The sequence below is a fragment of the Sceloporus occidentalis genome, unplaced genomic scaffold (assembly GCF_023333645.1).
Source record: "Sceloporus occidentalis isolate IW3139 unplaced genomic scaffold, rSceOcc1.0.p SCAF_2, whole genome shotgun sequence".
NCBI classification, from domain to species: domain Eukaryota; kingdom Metazoa; phylum Chordata; class Lepidosauria; order Squamata; family Phrynosomatidae; genus Sceloporus; species Sceloporus occidentalis.
This window is the reverse complement of record NW_028316982.1, coordinates 153,770,219-153,797,751: the sequence shown is the minus strand read 5'-3', so window position 1 is coordinate 153,797,751 and position 27,533 is coordinate 153,770,219.

The window sequence follows — 27,533 nt, the reverse complement described above, 5'->3', positions numbered from 1 at the left end:
TTTACATAGCTATGGAGTAGAGGCAACATTTATTTGCCAGCAGCATATTTATTGTGAGCTGCTGGTGCATAGAGCTAGTGTGATAAAGCTAGCCTGGAATTAGTTACAAGGACTGATGCTATCTGTATGTGAATTGATAAAAAGCCTCAGTAGAGGAGAAATTAGCTTCTTAAGCATTACATTACTAATGCAATGGGTTGCACTCAGTTGTGTTCAATCAAGCCATATCACTTTGTGTCAAATGAAAAGCAGTATGAAGTGATCTATTAGGACACAGCATGATCTGACTTGGTGTAGTGCAGTATCTTGAAAATGGGTTTGCAGAAATGCTTTCACTCATATTAAATTCTTGTATCATTCTGTACTAATCTGTACAAAATGTTCATTTTTAGGTAACTACAGAAGATACTAAACGCATTTTTAAAAAATCTTCTCTCTTTTATTTTATTATTGCACACTGGGATGGGCACAGTGCACAGTCCTAAGGACTGGAGCACAGCTTTGGTACAGCTTCTGGCCACTTAAAATGCATGCATCATTTAAACAGCTTAGCTCCAAAGTGGCCCGAACCAGCTTTATGTTGGCCTGTCTCTTTGGGCCCTATGTCCCTCTCTGGACTCAACAAGACTCTCTCACTTTGGAGTCTAAACCCTATCTAATTGCCACAAACAGAATCTTCAACTCCCCCCAGCCATCATCCCATTGGCCGATAATAGCTGGATTATTTCTGCAGGGTGTTTTGGATCTCTGACTAGAGATTAAGAGGAAGTTAATTCTTGACAGTAAGAGTCCTTTGACAGTGGAACAGACTGCCTCATAAGGTGGTGAACTTTCTTTTGTTGGATTATTTTAAACAGAGATGAGATGGTCATATTCCAGAAGTGCTGCACTGGTGCAGTGGCAAAGACTAGATGGCACTTTCAGCTTTATTACTCTATGGAATCATCACGACAGCAAGGGAGGGATTTATTTGGGCTATTGGTAGTGAGAGGAGAGGTTGTTTATTTTAAGTCATTTCAAAGTCAATATTACTCCATCTGGGTGAAGGGATGAAGATCAGCCTAATAAAGGTGTTCAGCCTGAAACTAACACTTAAATATAGATTCTTTTGAGACTTTGATCACTTTTGAAATTTCGCAAAGAGCTACTCTAGAATTTTCAAGAAGAAGTGGGAGAGAAAGTGTGCATAATTTACACTTCCTTTATCTATCCGTCTGTGTCTACATTAGGGATGTTGGAGGAATCTGCAGAGAATCCTGATGCTGCTGGAATTCTCCTATTTTGTTTGAACAGCATTCTTTCAGTGCCAGATGGCCCAGCTGAATACACAATCTGCAGCTGGGTGGCAGGGATCTGCAGTTCTCAAAAATATGGGAAAAGTACATAGAACCGTACATAATGGAGTAGTTTGCACAGTGTATAGAAGAGGGGACTTGCAGCCTGTACTTGCTTGGTGCCAGGGAACAGACTCTCTATCTAACATTGTTGCCTGGTCTTTACTTACCAATTCCTCCTTCTCCCTTTGACATACCGTATATACTCAACTATAAGTCCACCTCATGTAGAAGCTGAGGGCAAGTTTTGGGGCCAAAATTAAGGATTTTGCTATGACCCATGGATAAGTCAAGAGTAAAAATTAGGGGCATATAGCAAACGATCTAAAGGATGAAGCAAAGGAAAACAATGTCAAAGAACTTATAAAATTCCAGCAGACATAACTCTTTGTGCTTTCTCATAAGGTTAGATGGATGAAATAATAGAGGGGGTCAGTGCTTCACATATTATACTCTTGCTTTTCATCAGGAAATGGTTCCTTCTTTTAAATAAGAGTTAAGATGCAGTACAGTGGGCCATTGTTATATGCTGGGGTTAGGTTCCAAGATCCCCCATATATAACAAAATCCATGGATGCTCAAGTCCCATTAAATATAATGACATAGCAAAATGGTGTCCCTTTTAAAAAATTGAAAATCAAGTTTTGATATTTGAAATGTATACTTTTTTGAACTTTTTCCAATCGTGGATGCTTGAATCCATGTGTAAAAAAATCCATGTATATGAAGGGACGACTATACTTGCATTGACCCATAGTTAGTCGAGTCAGTTTTTTGGGGTCAGTTTTTTGACCTAAATTTCTAGACTTATACATGAGTATATACAGTAGCTCTCCCCTCTGTCCTATATTGATACTGTTCCTCAGAATCCTGCCTCTCTTTATGTTTGTGTGTGCTTTGTTCTTATGTGCTGTCCAAATTTCACTTTGCACAGGTGGGTCTTATGTGATTGAAGAAACACAGAAGACCACGTAGAAGAACATACATACGTAGCAGATGTTGTATGTACTGTGTAAATTTACAGTGCTTTATAAATAAAGGTTAATAATAATAATGAGGAATTATTTGCCACAGCAGCCAATGGCATTTCCACCGAGAAAAAAACAAATTGGAATATATGCATCTCACTTCACCTGGACACCATTTTTTGCTAATTTTCTCTCTCTCTTGCATGTGCATGCGCACGCACACATACATTTCATGCATTCTCAGGGTTTTAGGAAAAACTGGGGGAAGCAAACTACTACAGTTGGTGGCTTTTGGTTAGTTTTTAGGAGGAAACCATCCAAAATTAAGGCCACCAAAATGAAAATAATGTAGGAGGCATAGTAGCTTTGTGGGGCAACTAGGGAATGTCTGAGGAGTTAGGTGAAGCAAATTGCTGCATTTTCAGAAGTTTTGTTTGAGATGGGCTTTGACTGGCTTTTAGGTTTTAAAAATGTCATAAAAATAGGTTGTGGAGTCTGGGGGGCTTATGGGGCCACCTACATGGGTCCCATGGGCTGCATGTAACTTACAGGCTGCACCTTGTCCACTTCTGACCTATAATATAAGATTCATTCCCTTTTGAAATCCATCCTTGCAAACATTTTGAAAAGAAATGAAAATACTGGGACTTGATTATATGTTTCACCACAAAATGTGGCCTTAGCCATGCCTGGATGCAACTCAATGAGTAGACTTGGACAAACCACTGTCTGTCAAGTTAATTGTCCTGGTAGAGTTATTATGTGGATAACATGGGGAAATCCATGTGAGCTATCATAAGATCCTTGGTGGAAAGGCATGAAACAAATATGAGGAACCAGGTATTATGAATAGTTAACTGTTTTAGGGGTGGGTGGGAGAGAGCTTTTCTAAGCACTAGCTCTCTGAGTTTACAGGCTGATGGCTTCGAAAACAGGCAATTGACCAAAGCAGCTCCAAAAATAAGGTAGAAGGTAATTTTACAGCAAAAACAATTATTTCTTTATTTAAAATACAGAAGAAGAAGAAGATTGCAGTAGAAACTAACAGAACAGTCTATACTCAATACAGACTGTTTTTGAAGTAAAAGAAGGTAAGACAGTATAGAAGAAAAAAACCTCTCCTTCTAACCAATCTAAGGGGGGGCTAGAGGGTTATCACTAAACTTAAGAGACTTATAGACTTAAGCAGACATGGATTTTCTCACCCTGAAGAGGATGACTGAAGACTGGAGCAGCAGATGTCAGGGAGGCAAGTCTGTGTCTGTTTTTTAAGATCTTTCTAACTTGGGGACTCATTTCCTAAGAATGAAGGGAACACTTCTGAGTGGGCCAAACATAATTTGCTTGCAAAAGAGCAGAAGTGAAGTGCCCTTTGGGTTTTGATAGTGGCTCTTAAGTGGTCTGAACAATACCATATAATGGTGTTGTGTACTCAAGACCAGGCCATTCAGCATAGATATTTACTCTCTTTGAAATCCAGATGTGTTTGCCAGCCTTCCTGAAGGCAGCACTATACCTCACCATAGAAGGTATACCATTCTGAGTCAGTTTGGCAGGGTCTTCATTCAGTCCAGATGGACAAGGCAGTTAAGCCCCGATTGCTCTCTCTCAGTGAATAATTTCCTAGTCAGAAAAGTGGAAGGTGAGTTTTGGAATTTCCCCTTTGCAGATTGGCTTGGTTTTTCCCAAGATGGACAAAGGATCCAGTCTGCAGCAACCCTAGCCTGTCCATTATGAATTTTTAACAAATTTAGAAGACTTTGGTAATGGACAGCTTTCCTGTCTTATGCATCGAGATGTAATATTCATATTTATTGAGCATAGCATATGACACAGGGGTGAGCAATGGTGACCTACATATGTTTTTGTACTATAACTCCTATAATCTCTCACCTGGGTGGTAGGAGTTGTGGGCAAAAACCAGATTAATGGCCGCAGTTGCCCACTAATGTCATAAACAAAAGGAGGAAAAACTCTTGTAGGAAAGACTATTGGAAACTTTTTTACTTCATGTTAAACCATTGGCAAGTCCAGTTTAGTGCTGACTTCACTGGGCACACTCCCAAGTTTCAGAGAGAAGTTTTTCCTAGGCCTAAGTAGCAATACCAGGGGCTGAACCTTGCATCTTCAGTATACAAAGTAGACATAATGGGTTCTGCATGTAACCTTTCAGTCTGCACTCAAATGTTATTAGCGATTGAGAAACAATTTTTTAAAAAACCCAGCACCTTTTACATATTCTGCCCTTGAGCTTTGCTTTCTGACATCACCTTTGCCTGGCATACAAGTAAAAATGTTTGCACACATGTTTCAGCAAGCATTATTAAGCAATGAAGGGTAGGATTATGTAGGAGGACAGGATGCAATTGAAAGGGACCCTTTTCTCAAACACCCTTCTTTGCTAATTAAAAAAAAATTGCCAAGAAGCATTATTAAAAACAAATTAAATAGAAGTGCTATTAAACTTTTAAGTCTGTCACATTTGACATTTTCTTCTACACCCCAGGAGATTTCCTTAGGCATAGAACTAACATTCTACGTGGCTGTTCTTTATAAAATGCAGCTTTCATAATAAAACACTGACTGTTAAAGAGAGAGAGAGAGAGAGAGAACCTACATCATTCTCATAATAAACAGCAAAGAAACACTTCAAGTAACACAGTAATGCACAGTAAAGTGAATCATGGGTACCTCTCTATCATTTGAAGTGTACTTTAATCAGTAGCAAGAGGTAGGTTGTTGAACAGTATGCCGTTGAGAAATATGAAAACTGGGACACGTTACTATGGATATGTATCAAAGATTAGCAAGGCCTCAACAGGTGAATTACATATAATTTTCCATATCCTGCTATATAGGGGATATTGAAAAGATACAAGATGGGGCAAAAGGGAAAGATAATGGGTCTCCGGAACAAGAACCACGAAAAGACTTGGAGAAATTAGGTTTATATTCATCAGAGGGGAAGGGAGGGGTGATAAAATAGGCAATGATTGATGCATATAAAATGATAAGAGACATGGAGAAAGAGATTGCTAGGAAAGTGTTCCAGTGGGTAATCATCTCTAGGAGAGGAAATTAGAAGTCTAAAAGTGAAGAGTCCAGAAGAGAACATAAAATGTACAAAAGTTCTTTTTTCGATGCAGCTTCTAATACGTGGGAATTGGATGAGCCTGTTTAATGAAAAGACATGAATACGCTCACAGACTCATGTCAAATGCCAACAGGAAAGAAAATTACTCTCCAGTACTTCTTCAGCTAAGGAACAATTAACTTGGGAAATGCATTACCACGTGGGCTGGTGATGACCATCCATTTAGATGGCTTTGCAGAAAGGATAAGACAGATGCATGGTCCATGGTCAGCTACAATGGCTGTGAGCAACTTCATGCCAAAAATATAAAAACTATAAAGTTATAAATCTAGGGCGGTGGGGGGGGGGGAATCATACTTGCTTAACAGTAATAACGCACTTTAACAAATTATGAAGCATTAATAGTAGTTGTTCTGTTGACATAAACAATAGAAGTTGTGGTGTTCAAACAAAACAAAAGATGATACATTTCTCTTTTCTTTGTTGCCTCCATCCCACACAATTATATTGCAGCTGAATATTTAATGTGAATTTCTTAAATTTCTAAGTAGGTTTATTCCTGCTTTAAATGAACTCTAAGAAAGACCCAGGATTTTTTTCCAGCACTTTCTTATCCTTTTCCTGTCATTTCTCAGAACTTCAGAGAGCATTAATAATTTTAGGGAAATACATTTAGGGAAATACATTTAGGGATGGCCATCTGTTGAGGATGCATTGATTGGGAGTTCCTGCATGGCAGGGGGTTGGACTGGATGGCCCTTGCGGTCTCTTCCAACTCTATGATTCTATGATTTCTCACTTGAGTGTTCAGATGCAAAAAAGATTTCTGAAATTTTAATGGTGTTCAGGAAGATAAATTCAGTAAGGATAACTCGCTTGTAACGTTGTTTTTGTTTATTTGTTCATTCATTCATTCATTTTGTTCTATACATCTATTAGTGGTACAGGAACTCTGCCTTTTTTTGGTATCTGAACACCCTGTATCTGAAAGAGCTATAGGGAATGATTCATGGTACTATATTAGCATTTGTAGGTTAATATGATTAGTTGATTCTGGTAGCTCTGAAGGAAAGGAGAAAAAATAAAAGTGAGGGAGGGCATTCAAAATTATGAACAACGTATTTCAGTGTTCTGAACCCAAACATTCATCTCATTGAAGCCAGGATGTTGTAAAATTGCTACCATTCATATGTAAGCATTCATATGCATTTGATATCCACAGGATATGATTGACATATCTTGACTGATGTATCTTGAATAACAAACTATCCAATACAGTTTTTCTCTATTGTTCTCTATTCAATTTAAGGCCTATAATATACAGTATATAACAAACTTCCAAAATGTTTGGGTTGATATAAACTGTAAAGTACAGTTTTTCAATGTATTTTTGGTCATATGTTTAATTCTCTCCTGCTCAAAACAAGGAATATTAAAAGAGTTTAACTTTGGATAACTGTGTATTTAATGTTTATAAAATTATTAAAAGACTTTCCCTGCAATCCTTGGGAAGACGCCCTACTGGTCACCTTTACTTTTGAATAAAAATTTATTGTGTCTTGCTGTCGTTAAAATCCTATAACTCAGTATGGACAACTTGGGCTGCATCTGTCTTGCAGAAATAATCCAGTTTGACACCAACTGCCATAGCTCGATGCTATAGAATTCTGGGAACTGTAGTTTATTGTGATGCCAGAGTTTTGTGACAGAGAAGGCTAAATATCCCACAAAACTACCACTTCCAGTATTCCAAAGCATTAATCCATGACAGTTCAAGTGGTGTCAAACTGAATTAGTTCTGCAGGGTGGATACAGCCCAGGTTGTCCACACTGTGTTATAGGATTGTAATTCCTGGTGACACAAGATGTCTTGGACATCAGTTTCCATGAACTTAACTTTATATGGTCAAAAGCCAGGAATTACTGGCATTTTCAGCTAAAACATGGCAAGACCAAGGTGCCTAATCCTGCTATATGTATTTATTCAAGAGTAAGATCCACTGCAAAGTAAATATGCCTAAAATAGTTTATTTTGCAGGAAAAGCCTTGCATTACTTCATTTTTTTTCATTTTAAAGGTATCTTTGTTTCATATATATGATTACATAACAAAATTGTATGATGCTTGTATGATTTGATTTTACTTTTCTATTGTGAATGTACCCTTTTCCATTTTCTGAATGTGTTTTTTCCTCATCTTCTTTAATAGCCACTTTTGCAATTGTGTAGTCAGACCAATGAATGTTATTAGCTTGCCTTGAAGGTTTTACATCTCTTCTGTTAAAAGCCCATAAAAGAAACTCGGGCTTTTTGTAACGAAACTATGATGAAATGAAGAGTTATTGTATATTAGACTTTTAAAGCTTATCTGGGAAAATGTGCTGTTAAAACATTAATTAGATTTATACAAGACAAGAATCAGTGTTTAGTCAGTTAAAAAAAATGCAAGTCTAGCATTGTATGGATAGTACAAGATAGTAGTTATTAGCCCATCTTTATTTATTTTTTTCATCAAACATTATTCTAAGGAACTTATGGCAAAGTTACAATAAATGGACGTGAAAGGGAGCAGGACTTCTGGACCTTTTATATTGATACACAAGAGGGAGATTTTGCAGATACAAACACAAAACAACCCTGCCAGGTAGAACAGGAAGATATAGGTCAGCTAGAAAGTTTATTGTGGCTAATTGGGAAATGTTAAAGTAATAAAAATTGACAGTCTGAGCAATGCTGACCATTTTTCTAAATGGATCCTTAGGTATACAGAATTAGTAAAGAGAAGATGCAGACTGTTGCCAGGATCCAGTGGGATGGTTCCATTGATGAAACTCATTCTATCACCAGTATTAGAAGCTGATTTTCCCCTGCCATATGCATCTCATCCTATATTATTCTAGAGGAGACTTTGCAGCTGGTCTTTGGATGGCACAGAGGCCTGGGGGCAGATGTAATAATACAACTCTACTCTGCTTTGGTCAGAGTATACTGGGCACCTCAATTTTAAACAAAAAGGATGTTGACAAACTGGCATGTGTCCGTAGGAGATTGAACAAAATGCTGAAAGGTCTGGAAACCATGCCATATGAAGAGCAACTTAGGGAGCTGGTTTAGCCTGGAGAAGAGAAGGTTAAGAGGTGATATAGATGGCCATGTTTAAATATTTAAAGGGATGTCATACTGCGGATAGAGCAAACTTGTTTTCTGCGGCTGCAGAGAATAGGACCCAGTGCTGTGGATTCAAACTATGGGGCAGTGCAGTCTGCTTCAAAGAGGCAGCCTGCAGCCACTCCTTTTCACACTGGATTGGGGCCCGGCAACCTCACTGGAAGCCCTGCAGCCCCAATCCAGGCATTTTTCTTTGGCCTAGAAAAGGGGTGCCCTTGCACCTTATGTGGCCACTGCACCCCGGTGCTAAAGAGGAGAAAGGGGCAGTCCCTTTCTCCTCAGGATCATTCCCACAGCCATGCGGTTGCCACAGGAATGATCCACTCCCAAAAGGAGCTCCATTTCTGAGCTCTATGCAGCGATGCCACCAGGCCACTGTAAGCTGCCTGGGGCAGTGCGGAGATGTCACGCATGTGGCGCACTGTTTGGATGTGGCGCACACATGTCATTGATGTGCACCACATATGGATGGCACCACGTAAAGATGGTGCCATCCATACATATTAGGATTCCAGAGTGTGCGGTTGCTGCGTGCTCTGCAACCCCAATTTCGGTGCCGACACGATGCTTTCAGCCCGTCTGTTTTGGGCCTTTGTTCCATCACCAATACAATGAGGCTTATTGCATAGGCCCTGGAACGGGCCTGTCACATTACAAAATGGGCTGTGATGGAAACGAGAGGTGGCATAGAATGCATCTTACCACACATGAGAGAGCCACCACTGCCGCTGGAAGTTCCCATTGTGTTCCAGATGCATCCCAGAGGGAGTGATTTTCAGGAACGCTTCTAAAATGTTAGAAGTGGTGGTGGCAGCGTTCTTCTGTGCAGTAAACAGCATTCTATGCCGCCTGCTGTTCCCATCATGCCCCACTTTGTAACATGACAGGCCCGTTCCAGGGCTTGTGCAATAAGCCTCAAGGGTGGCAGTGGCAACTGGTTTCATTCTATTGGTTGGTGAATTTGCTCTGGATTTTACTCATAACCTTAAAGTAACTATTGAGGGGAAGGTGGGTTTAACCTGACTCACAAAGAGTTTCCATACTTTAGACAGCTTCTTTAAGATTGTTCTAAACCTGGGCACTGAGACCAGCCACCATTGAACCTATTGAATGAACACTGAATTTGATCACTAATGTAAATCAAAATAAACCTTCTGCCTATGCAAATGAACATGAGCTAACTCCAGCCAGCTAGTTACTCTTTCATACTAATAAAGTACATACATATGGATATAATATAAGCATTAAATGATATAATGTTTAAATTATTCCATTTTATTTTACCTTACATATAACCTCTGACTTCTGTACAATCTTGGAAAATAATCTTTCATATAACCTTGTACACAGTATAATTTGTATGAACTCAACGTCTTTTGTTCCGTAGCTTGAATCTCTTGCTTATTTATAATAGACCTATTTCAGGGTTTTTACATAAGCCAACACAGGATAACAGACAAAATAGCTTAATTATCCTTAAACTCAAGAACCTCTCTCCATTCTTTGGGATGCGACACTGTTCTGCAACCTAAAAAGAATATAGTTTTCTGAGGGCCAGAATTAGATAGCAAGTTTGGGGAATAACTAAACTAAAATCGGTTTTAAAATAGATTGGTAAGCCCCTTGCTATTGTTCTCCAGAGACATAATGAGGGCTTAGCAGCTGAAGTATCTGCTTTCAGAGTCTGCTTGCTTTCAATCTGTCCTTTGGTTCCATTTGTAATTATAGATTACAAATACACCGTAAGTGTCCAGTGCTCTGTCATTCAAAGGAAAAACAAAGAGAAAAAAGTGCCCAGGCCTTGTATCTTTATCACTCTGGGAAATATGGTCAGCCCTTTGAGTGACACTCTAGTAGAAAACCAATTACCCTCTCCACAATATTAGGAGGTATATTGGAAGGCAATTTTTTAAAGATGTGTTGCAAACCAGCTCCAAGTAGTCTTGGATAACACCGATTATCTTGATCCATTTCAAACTGGCTTCAGGTCAGGATACTGAGTTGAGACTGCTCTGGTCGCCTTGGTCGATGATCTCTGTCTGTGCATTGACAGGGGAAGTGTGGCCCTGTTGGTGCTCTTGGACCTCTCAGCGGCCTTCGATACCATAGACCATGGTATCCTTCTGGAATGCCTGAGAGAGTTGGGAATTGGAGGCACTGCTTTACAGTGGTTCCGGTCCTATCTCTCAGGAAGGTTTCAGATGGTGTCACTTGGCGACAGCTATTCGGCTAAGAGGGAGCTCAAATCGGGCATCCCTCAAGGCGCAATACTGTCGCCAATGCTATTTAACATTTACATGAAGCCGCTGGGTGAGATCATCCAAAGACATGGGGCGGGGTGTTATCAGAATGCTGATGACACCCAAATTTACTTCTCTATGTCTCTGACTGTTACAGCGACCAAGGAGGGCATCTCTCCACTGAGTGACAGCCTGAGGTCAGTAATGGACTGGATGAGGGAAAATAGACTTAAGCTGAATCCAAATAAAATGGAGGTATTCGTGATAGGTAACCCCAATCCAGACATGGAGATAAGTTCACCAGTCCTAGATGGGGTCGCACTTCCTCTGAAGGACTGCGTCCGCAGCTTGGGGGTGCTCCTGGACTCATCGCTTCATCTGTCCTCTCAGATTGACGCAACAGCCAGGAGCACCTGCTATCAGCTTCGGCTGATATGCCAGTTGCATCCCTACCTGTAGTGACGGGACCTAGAAACGGTTGTACATGCTCTATTAACCTCTCATCTTGACTTCTGCAATGCACTCTACATGGGGCAACCCCTGTGCCATGTCCTGAAGCTTCAATTGATACAAAACATGGTAGCCAGACTGGTCGCCAGGAAATCCAGGTTCGACCAAATTACACCTATTTTAAATTCACTTCACATTAGTATATTGAAGGTAAAAATGTTCAGATGTGGCAATAGCTGCAGAAGCCTAAATTGGCTACAGCTGATGTTCAAGGTCAGCTGAGCAGGACTAAATGTAAATATGCTATGTCTTCAGTCTCAAGAGGGATTGGTGTCTGTGGTGCATAGCAACTTGTATAGAAGAGGCTGGACTTAGCGGTCGCCTCACGGTAATACTGTATATAAGGAAAACGCTGTTCTGGTGGATTGTGGGAGCTTGGAGATAGTGTGGTGTGACAGTAAGAGTTTTTGTATAGTAGTGACTAGCTCTTGTTTATTTGAAACAAAGTAATAAAGCCCTCTAAGAAATGAACTACTGGAGATTGATTCTTTGATTTAGCAGCTGTTTCTCCAGGCATTGTTTCAGCAAGCTGAAAGCCTATTTTGGAGTTTTGTTCTGTTCCTGTGTTGGAGAGATAACCGGCATCTTCATCATTTGGCACCAGACCGGAATCACAAGCAAGGTTCATCACTCAAATATCAACACTGCATTGGCTGCCTATTAGCTTCTGGGCACGGTACAAGGTGTTGGTTACTACCTATAAAGCCTTACATGGCCTGGGTCCAGTCTACTTGAAGGAACGCCTGCTCCCATATAGTCCTTCCTGTACACTCTGGTCCTCTGGGAAAAACCTCCTACAAATAAGAAAGACCAGATTGGCGGTGACCTCCAAGAGATCTTTCTCGGCTGCTGCCCCAAAAATTTGGAATGACCTGCCGGAAGAAATCCGCCAGTTATCCTCGCTGGAGGCTTTCAAAAAGATGACTAAAACCCTTCTCTTCTGGCAGGCCTACCCAGACTGAAAATTGCCCAGAACCAATTGAACCTTTTCCACCACCTCTTTCATCGCGGATTGTGCAATAATTGTGATGTGTTGTTATATATTTTAACTGTGTCCTACTATGTAAATTTAAATTTGGGTGGGAGGGTTAGGCAGGGTTTTTGTGGGTTTAAATGTTTGATCTTTATGTACTATATAATGTTGTTTCCCGCCTCAATCCCCAAAACAGAAGAGGCGGGATACAAATAAATATTTCATTCATTCATTCATTCATTCATTCATTGTTGTTTATATATTTAGTATATACAAAGATTGAGGAACTTCTTTGTATATGATTTATCTAAAACAGAAAAAAAAGTCAAATACTCCTAAAATATGCACACATCTATTGTACTAGTGCTGCTCATGGTTCCTAAAGGAATTGTTTTGTCTTCTGAAGCACGGAAACTAACTCAGAGGTAAGAAAACTGAAGGCTAAGTAAAAGTACAAATTAGTTTCACCACAAAAGCAATAGCAATAGCAGTTTCATTTATATACTGCTTCATACCACCTAAGCAGTTGCTAACCGGTTTACAACTGTAAGCTAATTGTTTCCAACAAGCTGAGTATTCATTTTAGCCACCTCGGAAGGATGCAAGTAATGACAAATACAAAAATAAGGGCGTACTATGGTCAAGGACAGCTATACAGCAACATCTTAAAATCTCTAACAAGTTACCATAATTTTCTATGGGGGTAGAATTCAGATACATAGGCGTGGAATGGACAGGCAGCAAAAGCAGCTTGATCCTGCTTTTTCCCAAAGTGGGTTGAAACTAATTTAATTTTTGCTAGGATACTGGCCTACGTTGCTTTTTATATATATTGCTCTCTTGTTCTAACAGTGCTATGACCTGTTTCTGGGCCCTGTTCAGAGAGTCTTGCTTATGATCTGCAAAGTCCTATATGACCTGGGTCCAGTGTGTTTTATCTTTATGTACTCCCTGTATAAGCCTGCCTAAGTATTATGACAGGGCTTCCCCTCAGTCCCACTACTATCATGGGTACATCTGGTGAGGCCACAGGAGACACCTTTGCCAGTTGTTGCATCAAGGATACGGACCTCTGTCCCACACAAGGCTAGTTTGGCTCCTTCTATAATTTCTTTCTGCCAGCAGGCAAATAATTTTTAATCAGAAAGGATTTTGACTATCAACTGGCTGTTGGCTACTAATGGGAACTCTTTACTTTCATTTTCAGTATTATTTTTAAAAAACAATGTTTCAAACTGATTTAAATTATTGCTTCTTCTGATGATTTAACTTTTCATAAACTCTCTTTTAAAAACTGCATTTTTGTTTTAATCTGTGTTGTGAGTTCCCTTGGGTGCCATAATTTGAGAAGGGGAGGAGGGATATAACTCTGTTGCCTCAAGAACTTATTTTGCATTCCATTTATCTTAATGACAGAAGAATTTTGTGCCTAGTTTTTTACTTGTATTTTAGCTGTTTCATTAAAAAAACCACAATTTTCTGCACATTTTATTTCTTTGAACTGCATCATGGCCAATGTAAATGCGTAATTTCCAGGGGACAATGTGCTTTGTTTCACAGTGAGTCACAGGAGATGTGAAATGGATACTTTCATCCAGAATCTGGACTACAGGGATTTTTTTTAATATCTTTCCAATGTCCCTATAATGAGCTGTCTATTTCTGCTGCCCCCAATGACAAACAGTCATTTTCACAAGCACATGTCACCTTGCTTTTGGGATGTCAACACATGGTTTTGGGCTCATGTACATGTGTTGCTGTTTTTTTTCTGTTAAAAGTCAGTGGTATTTTTTTCTTGAAGGATAATGTCTGCTTTACTTTATGTGTTCTATCTTTTCGCTGTTGTACTTAGACAGTTATATTGACTTTTAAAAAATGCCCATCAAGTCAAATGTTAAATATGCCCTAGAGAGATTGCCTGAATTTGGAGCACCACCATTAATATATTTAATTTGCCATAGTTTTAGAAACATGTAGGCTGTGATGAAATGTCCTTGATCACATCCAATTGTTTTTCTTTGATTTATTGTTTCTTAACATCACTATAGCCTTTTGTGAAATCCCAAGATCCATATTATCCAAACTACTATCTTTCCTTTGATCTTTGAAATGACTTCTCTGTTCTTGGCATGTGGCTAGGGAAAATGAACCTATTTAAAACTTGTCTATGCTGTTCTTCCATGTAAAAACAAATTACAGGGTAGTTTACAAAAATCCTGAAACCCTCATACTCCGCTCTAAGAAGTGGGATTGCCATCTCTAATGTTTGTGAAAAGAAAGTGGTCCACCCCCACCCCCCAAAAATGTATTTATTTAGTACATTTTTGTCCTATTCATCAGTTTGAAAAAAACCCTCAGAGTTTCAAAGAGTTCCATATTCCATAAGAATGCCATATGTCAATCTGAAACAATTGCTGTCTGAAATGTGTGTGTGTTGGGGGGGAGTTGTCTCTATGGCTCTAACTATGAGGTACAGACACACAAGCACACCATGGTCTGAAAAGTTACTTTTTAAGAGTAATCAATTAACAAATCTGATATAAAATTCCCTCAAAGGAATTTAATCTTGTTATTATTACAGAAAAAACAAGAACATTTAACATTGCTCATTAAATTATTCTTTACATTATTATTATTGACCAATTTTATATCAACTAATTAGTTAAGTATAGTTAAACATACAGTTAACTAGATTAAACTGTAACCATTCCATTTTCACAATTGATACTTAGCTAAATTTGTTTTTGTTGTTAACCACCCTCAGTTCGACCTCTACTCATGGCTGCCCTGTGGACTCCCTATTCTCTGCTACTTTCCTTAGTTCTTCCAGATTCATACCTTTAGCCTCCTTAATGGAGTCCATCCATCGACTATGTGGTCCTCCTCCCCTTCTCTTTCCTTCAACCTTTCCTAGCATTATAGGTTTTTTTTTTCTAATAAGTCATGTCTTCTCATGACCTGGCAAAGTATGACAGCCTCAGTTTAATCATCTTGGCTTCTAGGGATCTCTCAGTTCTGATACTGGCTGTCTGTACTATCCTAAGGAATCTTCTCCTGCACCACATCTCAAATGAATTGACTTTCTTTTTATCTGCTTTCTTATTGTCCAGATTGTGTATGATTCTGACTTTCGTGCTTAGTTGTATGACTTTGCACTTTAGGACCTTTACTAGTTTTTTCATAGCTGCCCCCCACATTAGCAATAACAAGCAAGTACATTTCTATACCACTTATCAGTGCACTTAAGCACTCCCTAAGCAGTTTACAATGTGTAAGCTAATTGCCCCCAACAAGCTGGGTACTCATTTTAGAGACCTACGGAAGGATGCAAGGCTGAATCGACTGAGCCTCTTAGTCTTCTGATTTCTTGACTGCAGTCCCTGCTCTGATCAATGTTTCATCCAAGATATAGAAACTCTTTTATTATTCTATTTCCTCATTGACTAGGTCAGTAATTTTGAGCTTTTTAGAGATCAAGTGCCCAAACTTTGTGGTGTTCCCACACCGGGTCTCACCGGGTGTTGGGGGGGGGGGGACACTTCTGGGGATGGGACTTCTGTCTTCCAGGGTCAGGACATCTGGGGGGGAAACCCAAGGCAAACTCTGTCAGTCTCAGGCTAACAATAGCAAAGCCCCTCTGACAAAATCTGCCAAGAAAACTCCATGATATGTAGTTTCACCTTAGGGTCACCATAAGTTGAAAATGATTTGAAGGCACCACACACACAAGTCATGCTCTCTCAGCCTCAGAGGAGGGCAATGGAAATACCCCTCAGATGAAGCTTGCCCCATGATAGTTTCACCTTACAGTCACCAGGAACTGGTGAAGGGAGGGAGCTCAGGGCCCATAAGTTGGAAATGGGTTGGAGGAATACAGCAGCAGCAGCAGCAGCAGCAGCAGCAGCAGCAGCAGCAGCAGCAAGACAAGCATAATAAAACACAAAAGGCACAGCACAATAAGAAGAACAAAGAGAGCCAGCAGTTTGAGCAAGCAACTCTGGATCCCAGCTCAGCCATGAAATCCACTGGGAGACCTTGGGCAAGTCACACTCTCTCAGTATCAGAGGAAGGCAATGGCAAACATTCTCTAAAGAAATCTTGCCATGAAAACCCCATGGATGGCCTAATTATACCTCAATAAACTACAGTTCCCAGAATCCCATAGCATAGCAAGGAGGCGGGCCTTCCAGCTGGAAGGGGCAGGGCTTTCACCCATAAGGGATGCACACTGCCCCTCCTTGTCATGGATTAGTTTTCTGCTGGAGAACTAGACAGTGGCAAGGAGCTGGGCTGGCCACATGCACCTCCCCACCTCTCCTTGCTTTGGCCCAGTTCTCCTGCGGCAAATCAAGGTGCGACAAGGGCCCCTCCACCTACCCCTACTTGTAGTGGCTGCCACTTGCCCTCTGGAATGACTTCATTTGCCAGAGAGGGCATGCATGCGCAGGTTCACCACAATGGGTCTAGGTTGAATTTATGAATATCTTTTGTGGTCCTTATTTTTGTTTTATGTTCAACAGTAACCCTGCCTTTGCTTTTTCTTCCTTGATCTTCCTCAGAAGTTGCTCTAGGTCTGTGATGTTTTTTGCTAGTAATATACTGTTGCCTGCATATCTTAGATACATATACAGTGGACCCTTGTTATATGCTAGGGTTTGGTTCCCAAATCACCCGTGAATAACAAAATTTGTGGATGCTCAAGTCTCATTAAATATAATGGCATACTAAAATGGTGTCCCTTATAAAGAATGGAAAATCAGTGTGATATTTGAAATTTATACTTTTTTTGAACATTTTCAAACTGTGGATGCTTGAATTCGTGTATAAAAAATTAGTGTGTAAGAAGGTCCGATTGTACTTAACTGTTTAGCTGATATAGAATACTGATAATTGTTGTTATCATTGGCTGGTATTCTGTATTGCAGTTATGGGTTTTTTATGGAACCATAATAATTCTTTATTCAGTAAGGCCATGTAGTCTCACTACAAGACTATGTAAAGACCCCTCAGCAGCCTACTTTAATGGACAGCAGCCACATGGATCAATGGAGTTCAGCTGCTGATCAGGGCAGAAGGTTGGTGATACTTGCACAACTTCTCATCAAGAAGCCAGGCTGTGGCTGCATCCATACAGTGGAGTTCTGGTGCTTCACCAAACTACACTTCCCAGAATTCTATAGCACTGAGCCATGGAAGTTAAAGTAGTGCCAAGCTGGATTACTTCTGGAGTGTGGTTTCAACCTTCAACAATCAGAAGCAATACCCCCTTCAAAATATGTTGCCGTACCCTCATTAGTGATGGGAGGGGACTGGAAATGTCATCCTTCTTGCACCCCAGTTGGCAGAAAAATAGAACTCTTTCACCTAATGTGGCTGTTGGATGTTAAAGTGGGCTTGGTGGCGGGATTCAAACCGCCGCTTTGCGGCGCTTCCCCGCCGCCGCCGTTTGCTCCGCGCGGGAGCTGCAGCAGTCAAACCGCGTGGCTCCCGCGCGGAGCAAAAAAGAAGCTCCATTTCGGAGCTTCTTCTTGCGGCGCCTCTATGACGTCGCGAGGCGCCTGGCGCGGACTCGCGGACTCGCGGCGTCATAGGCGACGCGACACGTCTGGACGCTATGCGTCCAGTACGTAAAGATGGCGGCGCCCATGTGGAAGGGGCGCCGCCATCTTGTACGTATTGTATACGTACTAGGGTTAGGGGGTGCGGAAGCACCGCCCCTTCCTAACCCTAGTACGTATACAATACGTACTATATGGCGGTATGTATCCCGCCGGTGTGTCACATCAGGAAACGTTACTTAGAGGTACACAATGTGGAATATCAGTGAGCGCTGATAACTCACTGATAAGAGTATGACATAAAATGGAAAATTGTAAACATGCACCCACATTTCAGAATTAAAGCAGTTTGACACCACTGTAACTGTCTTGGCTCCATCCTGTGAAATCTTGTAATTTGTAGTTTAGTGAGATATTCAGCCTGATCTGTCAGAGAGCTCTAGTGCCTCATCAAACTACAAATCTTAGGATTCTGTTGGACAAAGTCATGGCAGTTAAAGTGGAGTCAAACTGCTTTAATTCTGCAATGTGCACACACCCTCAAAGAGCTTTGTAATGTTCATTAAACATAACTAGAAATACTATTACCGTCCCCCAACTCTGCATTTATTACACCTTGCAAAGCACTCATTCCACTTGTTACATAACTTTTGAAATTCAACGTTGCTGTGCCCTCATTATTTAAAATAAAAAAAAGGAGAGAAGGTGATTCATTACTCTTAACTATATTATTTATGGTTCATTACTTTCAAGCTCAGTAGAAAACATTACCATAGATTGACAATAGTGCTGTTGTGCTAGTATAAACTGCTCTTTACCAACACTGAGTATCTCATTGGCAGTGTATGACTTGTTTATCTTCTCAGAGGCTTCCGAGATTACTCTGCGAACTCACGTTTGCAACAACACAACATTATCCAGTTCCAGGGAAAGTTTCATAAAAAAACATTAACCCCTCCCCCAAAAAAGGAAAAGAAAGAAAAGAATACAAGTACAAACATTCACATACACACATCTAGAAACGTTGGGATTATCAGTTACCATGATGGACTTTTAATGGTATGCTTTGCTTTGCATTGTTTTCTTAAGCCCAGGATTCTGTAAGTCATGCTACACATGCAGCATCAAAACATCACTATTACAGAATAGACAGTAGAAGTGATGTAGACAACATGTCAGTCTGTGCCTTGTTCTTGCAAGTTTTGCATTGTTCATTGTGTGTTGTAGTTGTGCACCCTTTACCTTGCGTCCTATGCTTTGTGTTGTGGTTGTTCGTCTTTCTTTTTTGTCTTGCATCGCAGTTGTTCATTGTGTGTTGTGCATTGTTCAATAGCACTTAGTCATTGACATATGTTGTACAATACTGCTTATTCTGCATGGGGGTTGTGCAGCATTCACATCTCTGCATGTGGTATTTATGCTATCCTAAGGGAAATTATTGAGGCCACTGATTTTAATGAATTTGAAATGGTCTTAATTGTGCAGTTTGTTTAATGTTTTTTGATAGATAGATAGATAGATAGATAGATAGATAGATAGATAGATAGATGGATAGATGGAGTTTAACTGATATTTATAGTGATATTATTCTGTACATTTGTAAAAAATAAAAAACCATTTTGAATTTTGCAAACCATTTTGACTGGATATAACTGTGGAGGAGGAACAAGTGGTTGAGGAAGAGGAGATGGTGGTTCAGAATGTATTTGACAACCCATACCAAACCCATTCATTTCTAAATGATGGCTAAAATAATCCCCACAAAATTAAAATAAACTGCTTTCCTTCCTGGTGTTTTGATATTAGTTTCATTTTCAAAATATAGATTGCACTGTAGATGCTAATTTACAGTTTAGTTACATACAAGTAGCAAATCAAGTTGTGACAATAAAATCATCAGTGGTTCCTTGTTCTTTATACCTACAGATGTTTAATCTTGGTTTGAAAGCAGGATGTCTTTTGGGGGCATAATCTATCCTGTCTCACAACAATAATTATCTTAAGGTTAGATAAAAAGTAATTGAAACAAACCTATTTAATTATGGTTGTTTGTTTTTTAAAAAAAATCTGTGCCTTGTTCTTGCAAGTTTTGAATAATGAGTATGTTGTTTCGATCATTTGCATTAAGCCAGCATTTCATTCCTCTCTTTTTATGAAAATAAGTAACTGATATCTGGAGGTAAGACACTGAAAACCAACAGGGTATTCCCTCAAGTAATAACATATGGAGTCTGAATCTAAGCAGCTGACTGATGTTTATTTAAAAATGTTCTGCTGAACTAATCCATTATACATTGCTTCATTTTTTTATCCTCTTGATTTCTATCCAACAGTGCACAATGCTTCAGTTACATTATTTAAAACTAAACAAACTACCTGACTGCCATGCAAAATATTTTTATGATGTGTTGCTAAATAATCAGCTGTTTTGTTCTATGCATTTTAAGACTCTACAGTTTCATAAAATATTAAAGTATGAGGCTCAATATAAAGACACAGCTGAAGCTCAAGGTAGCATTCTAATGGGATGGGGACAGAATCTGAATTAGCCACAGTTTGAAAAATTTATCAATTAGAGCCACATGCTTCTTAGTTTTGATTCACTTTGAAATGGGGTGCTCACCCCAATAGAGTTTCAGAGATCCCTGAGCCTCAGATTGAAAGTGAGGAGTCTAAAGTTGAGAATGTTTCCTTGAAAAGAAAAGACTGCTTTGGACTGCTATTAATTAAATCCTATAATTTCTCACGGTGGTCCATCTGACTACCTCCACTTTATTTTTCATGAAAGCATTTATCCCCAACCCACTGCAAAACTGGTCAGCATCAAATCTCAGTGGAACTGAATGGTCAGAATGCAGAAATATTAATATTCTCTGCTTCAAGAATATAATTGGTACTTTGTGACTTTCCTGCCTTCTTTTTCACATTCACAGTTCTGTTTGTAGCTTTTTACCAAGCTCTAAATGGTTGAAGTTTCAGTCCACTTTCCTGTCCTGGTCTAAGATTGCACTATCATTAGGGAAAATGTGCAATATGAATGCTTGGCTCCTCCAGCTCTGTTTAGACAACTTAATTCTCTTTCTTTCTTTCTTTTTAAAAAATGATTTCACTTCTCTTAATTTTTCCTCCTTTTTGTTCCCTTCTTCCCCATGAAACTCCTGCATAAACATCTCCTTTTTTCCTTGTTTCATCCTCTTTATTCCTTTCTCTTCTGAAATTCCTGCTGTGCTTATCTTCTCTCTTATTCCCAAGTCATTCTCATTTTATCTTTTTTTGTCCTCTTCCTCCCTGCTCACAACTCCTCTCTAACTCACTCATTCACTCACTCACTCACTCATTCTTTCTTTCTCATCCTCCTTTTTCTTCTCCCCTCTCTTCTAATTAAAACTCTAATCCCTTTCTGCCTCTGTCTCTGTCTCTCTCAGTCTCACCTTAACCCCGCTCCTAATTGTTTCTCTTTCCATAATCACCCCAGTTTTGTCCTTCTTTTCCCCCTCCCCATTCCCCTGACTATGGGGATTAGCACACAATTACAAAAAGTGACTTATCACTGCCAAATTCAATTTGAATTCAGGGTACATCCAGATACTATCACACACATTTTTGCCACCGACGCCATGGGGCGGGTGCATCCCAGGTAACATCCATCTAGAATCTGAGTTTAGCCGGCCACTAATTGGAACTTCCTGGTTTTGCAAATTGACCAGCTGTGCTCAGAGTCTAGTTGGATGTTAGCCGGGATGCACCCACCCAGTGGCATTGGTGGCCAAAATATGTGAAATAGTACCCAGATGTATCCCAAATTAAAATTGAATTTGGCAGCAGTAAATTGCTTTTTTTTAGATGTGTGCTAATCTCCTATATCTGTCTTTTCCTTTATCCTCCATCTCTCCTTCTTCTGCCCCCGTTAATCACCATCCTTTTTCCTTTCTTCCCTCTTTATCTGAACTTTTTATTCCCATTCCCAAGAAAGCCCATGAAGTCATCGTCGTCATCATCATCACCACCATTTCCCCCCTAACCCAAACTATTTGGGTTAAAACAGTATTTTATGCTCAGGATTGGTTGGACCATGCCAACCACTACCATGTCAGGATGCACAGGGAAGCCATTGAGATCCACAAACATCTGGATAATTTCAACCGGAAAGAAGAACCCCTTAAAGTGAACAAAATTTGGCTACCAGTCCTGAAGAATAGCAAAATAAGGACTCAGCAAATGGGAAACCATTCAGAGTCAGGGGCTTTCCCAGCAGATAATTGATCACCAATTAGCAGATATCAATCCTCGTTTGCATTAGCCTCCCACCCTGAGGCCAGCCATCAACACAGAACAATACACGTGCAAATCACTCCTGCATTCCCAGGCTCACACAGTATATATACACTCAGTTTTTCCAGGCAAAGCATTCTCTGAAGATGCCAGCCACAGATACTGGCGAAACGTCAGAAAGAAACTCTGCTAGAACATGGCCACATAGCCCTTAAAACCCACAAAAAAACTATGGAGGCCAGCCATGAAAGCCTTCTACTTTACAGATCTTGCAGCACCTTAGAGACTTACTGCAAGAAAGAAGTTGGCAGGATGAGCTTTCATAAAGTCTACTTCCTCAGAATGTATCTGACACAATAAACTTAAGTCTATGAAAGCTCATCCTGCCAACTTCTTTCTCTCAATTAGGGCTGGAACAGACCAGCAAGAAGCCACCCCTTCTGAAGGCAGATTGGGGCTACAGCAACCACACACTGCAGGCCCAATCCATCTTGAAGCTGGCCCAAAAAGGAGCGGCAAAGATCAGCTCCTTTTTGAAATGTGGAAAAGCCGCCTTTAGTGTCTTCCCTGCAGCCCCATGGAAGATTCAAGTCACTCCTGTGGTGTGTGGCGTCTAACACCACACTGCCTGAACATCTTGAGGCTTCCTGGGCAGCTTCATGGCACCATCAGAGTAACCTCCATGTTCTGATGATGCCCTGAAGGCATCTTTTAAGGGCCATCTGTTCCAGCCCTTAGTCTCCAAGGTGCTGCAATATCTCTCTACATACCTAGTCAATGTGGAGGGCCCACTGTATATCTACATCATGCTCCTTGACTCTACCCTTTTCTATGCATGCTTCCATCTGGTCTTCCTGATTCATGCTAAACTGTGGCAGAATACTGGGAGAGTGGGAGTTTTCTCTCTATATAAAGTCCTTGTCTAAACTCATGCATCCAGGATAGTTCCAGCTGTTTATACAGTCTACCCTTCTTATACACGGATTCAAGCATCCACGGTTTGAAAATGTTCCAAAAAAGTATAAATTTCAAATATCAAACCTTGATTTTCCATTTTTTATAAGGGACACCATTTTGCTATGTCATTATATTTAATGGGACTTGAGCATACACAGATGTTGTTATACATGGGGGATCTTAGAACCAAACCCCAGTGTATAACAAGGGTGCACTGTATTATTCTTAGTTACCTTTGTAATAAAGACTATACTTCTATGTATATTTGGTCTGTATTTCTTTCTCACACATATTCTGATTTCATTAGTTCCTTAATCCGTTTGGCTGTCTGCCTGTCACCTGTCTTTCTCTTCTCTGTCACATGTATAAACACCTTATGTTGTAACAATATCAGCTGGGTTGAGTTTTAATTAGATTTCATTTTAATCTGCTGTGGGAGTTCAGTTTCTGGTTTTGCTCATCTTTGTGCATAATTCTCGTAGTTCTTCTGTCTTGGGGACACCAATTTGCTAGCCTCTGCCAGATGCAGAGCTAAGACCTTCTTCCACTCAGTGGCTTCAAAGCAGATGGTCTACATGGGAGAAAAAAAGTTTTCTTTTAAAAAGTTCATATTTGATTGTTGGATTTACTAAAGATGGGTTCACATGAACAAATTGGATGTTTCCCTAGCAAATTATTCCTTCTTTTCCTGTCTCTTGCTGCTGTAAGGGTGAAATTTCAACTCCCTTTCTCTCAATCTAGTTTGCAAAAGAAAGAGAATTCAGTGCTGGTGGACTTAGACTTAAAAAACCCCGTTCCAATCTAAGCAATTAGATTCTCTTACATCTTCGACATGTTTCTTCACCTGCTCACTGTTACCGTCCTGCTGGTCTTTCTGCTGATAATAATAATAATAAACAATAACAATTTGTATTTTCTGGCCTCTCCCAGTTGGATCAAGGCAGGATTACAGTCAATAAAATACAGCCAATGATACTTTTAAATAGAGAGTATTCAGTCAGGCAGCAATGGTAAGTGACAACCACAAGCTTCTAATGTAGAGGGCTTGAGCGGGAGGAGAAGGAACTGAGAAGGGACATTTATCTAGAAGTTGAAATCCAACTCTTCCCTTTCTAAACTTCCCATGTATAGTCTACCATGTATAGTCTATTCATTTATTCATTTTTTAAGTGAGCGAAGAAACAGTCCACAAATTTTTAGGGATAAAATTCCAACAAAATGGCAGCAAGATAAAAACAGTTCAAAACCAAGCCAAAGAAAAGGGATGGAAAGTATATTTGAAATTTTATAGTGTGTTTATATGTGTGTTTGGTTTTTTGAGTGTTGAGAAATCCTGATGAGAAAAATCCTGGACTGATTAGAATTTTTGGAGGGGGGAATTTATTGTGCACAAAATGTACACGTGGTTGTTTTGCACAAAGAAACCAGAATTTTTTTTCTTTATGAAACAGCATTGATCCCTCGTTCGGAAGAGGAGGAGAGGAGGCACCTGTGTCGGCTCCTGGGGAATTGGCCTGGCAGACTGTCATGGAAACTGTTTTTGCTTCCTTTGAACTTTGATCTGTCATAATTGGTTTTTTAAAATTAATTGTGATAAATTTTAGTTTCGATGTATATTATGTTATATGGATTATTATTTTTTTATACTATTTTATTATATTTTTTCCTATCAGGTATTATGTTATGTTTATATTTAATTTGCTTAATATTGTTTTGATGTGGACCTGTGCTGAGGGGTTGGGGAAAGGATTTTCTATGAAACTTGTCTGACTTGTAACATTCTTATGTTTTCCTATTGATTGCCACTGTACTGATATTGCTTATAGTTATTGTTTGCTTTATTTGGTGGGGGGGCTGGGAAATGATTAGTTTGTTTTTTATTATATTTTTATTGTACTTCTCCTGTTGTTAGCCACCCAGGTTCCTTGTTGATTGGGCGGGATACAAATAATTATTATTATTATTATTATTATTATTATTATTATTATTCTGTTTTCAGCACAGGAAAAACAAACAAACAAATTACTGCTTTTTCTGCCTAAAATTTGTACATGGCTGATTATCAAAGAAAACATTTTCTATGCAGAAACCAGCATATCCTGCATGGAAAATAATATTTAGATACAGAAATATTAATTCTTAAAAAGAAAATGTTTTCTGCGCAGAAAAATAATGGTGTAATTGGGGATTTATTCTGTGTAAAATTTGTGCAATTGGAAGTGATAACTCTTTTCTGGACATAAAACAACATTTTCTGTGTAGAAAACAACACTTTGCATAAGAATTAATATTTCTGCATTGAAATATTATACAGAGCATGTTTTCTGTGCAAAACAATCACATGTGAATTTTGTGCAGAATAAGCCTTGAATTGAAAATAACCTTCAAAAACTGCTTGGTTTTCAAAGACTTTCTCACAATGGGAAGAAAATTGCTGAAATTATCAATTCCTAAACATACCAGATCCCATCTGAATTTGGAAGCTAACCAGGATGAGCCCACAGTACTACTTGGATGAGAGAGTGCCAATTAAAAGCAGGTGTTGTAGGATACATTTCAGAGGAAGAAGCTGACAAAATCACCTGTGAGTATACCTTGCCTAAGAAAATCCTTTGAAATTTATGAGCCCACCATAAGTTAACAGTGTGAATGCACATACACTCGCCCATATACACCTTTGAAAAGAAACTGAGGCTGCATCTGCATTGCAGAAGTAATCCGGAATGAAGATTTGAAATTGAGTTGCTCTAAAAATCTTGTGCAAATTGTTGAAAAAAGGAAAATGTTTAAAATATTTTGGAAAATAGTCAAAAATAAGTTTCTTCAGTGTCAGTAATCCCTGATGAAAAGAATCCTGGAGTGATGAAAATCTTCACAGTTTTGAATGTATTAATTAAATAATTAGCACATGACTGTTTTGCTTAGAAAACTGCATTGTACTGCAATTTCTGTGTTGCTAGAGAGCAGGAAGGTAAATAGACATGTCCAGGAATCTTCCTGTAGCTGGATATATTGTGACTCACATTGCTGCATCCATCAAGATTTCTGGGAGCTGAGCTTGTTTCCTACTCACACTTAGCAATCTGGTCATAATATGGGAGAAAGAGTTCAGTAGCATGCCACTAGGAAAAAGGTGTAAAGCTCCAGGTCCACTTCTGGAATTCAATCCAATAACCAGACCATCAACCTACCTGCCTTAATCCATTTGGTATCAATGCAGAAAAGCTAGCTTCTCCTTGATGGGTTTCAGCAGGAACTTCATTGTTATACTCTATGCTGTCCTTGGAACATTTTTCTCACCTGCTTTATGTTGCTATAGACAATTGCATTTTGACAATAAGCCCATTTGACATTCCACCTTTTCTCTTATAAAGAAGTGTAAATTGAGGGGGTGGGTTTCAAGTGCAGCCTACTATGTAGAGGTTACATCATTCTTTTTTCTAACCAGAGAAAATCCAAAGGAAAAAGCATGTAGCTGCAAAATGTTTTTGTTTTCATTAATGGCAGTATGAGTTCTCTGAAAGCACATTGTATCTCCAGTCTTCTTTCCTTGTGTGTCCATAACTAGGTGAACAAAATATACATGACTATAGTTGTACAGTGCGCCCACGTCATTCGTGGCTTTCAGCATATGGTGAAAGCTGTGTGGGAGCGTGTGGGGCACAAGGAGCAGTGCATCCCATTCGTATGAATAGGGTGCGCGCCTGTGGCGCATGTGTGTCGCCGCGCTGCCGCATGCACAAGCCCCATTCACTTGAATGGGGCTTGAGCATGCGCGGTATTTGGCTTACGCGGGGGGGGGTTTCGGAATGGATCTCCCGTGTAAGCCAAGGACGGACTGTATATCATGCTGTTCCCGCCCCCTTTTCAACACTTTTATGAATGGATGGATAGATAGATAGATAGATAGATAGTTTGTCTTGAAAGGTTTACTCTTCCCTCTTATGTGATAGTTAATAAAACTTAATAAAAAAATAAAAAGTATAGTGGGTAAAGTTAGGAAATACTTAATTACAAATAACTTGGCAGAGTTACTTCTATAATGTTATGCTGGTAATGAGGATACAATGAAGTTACATTTTGAAATATAATAGAAGACTTTAACTAAGAACACAACTAAGAATGTGTGTGTATATATACATATATAGTCATTAGTAATCCTTTCTAAATATTTTAATTCAGTTTCTTGAGTGTTAAAGAGCAATTTCAGCATTTCCCCCCTATGTTTGACACATTTTTTTCTAATGTCAGCACACAACATTTTGAATAAAAGGCGAGAGAGAAAGAGACAGAATCCTGGTACAATGTATAGTATGGCCCTTAGTCAAACAGAACATATGCTCTTATAGTACTCAGGGCAAAAAAAATTTGGCTAGGTCCAGACCCAGTATTGGCTTGGTGGTTTCTGATAAATTATCCATGTAAACTGTTGTAGCCCAACCTGTCAGCTTGGTGCTAGA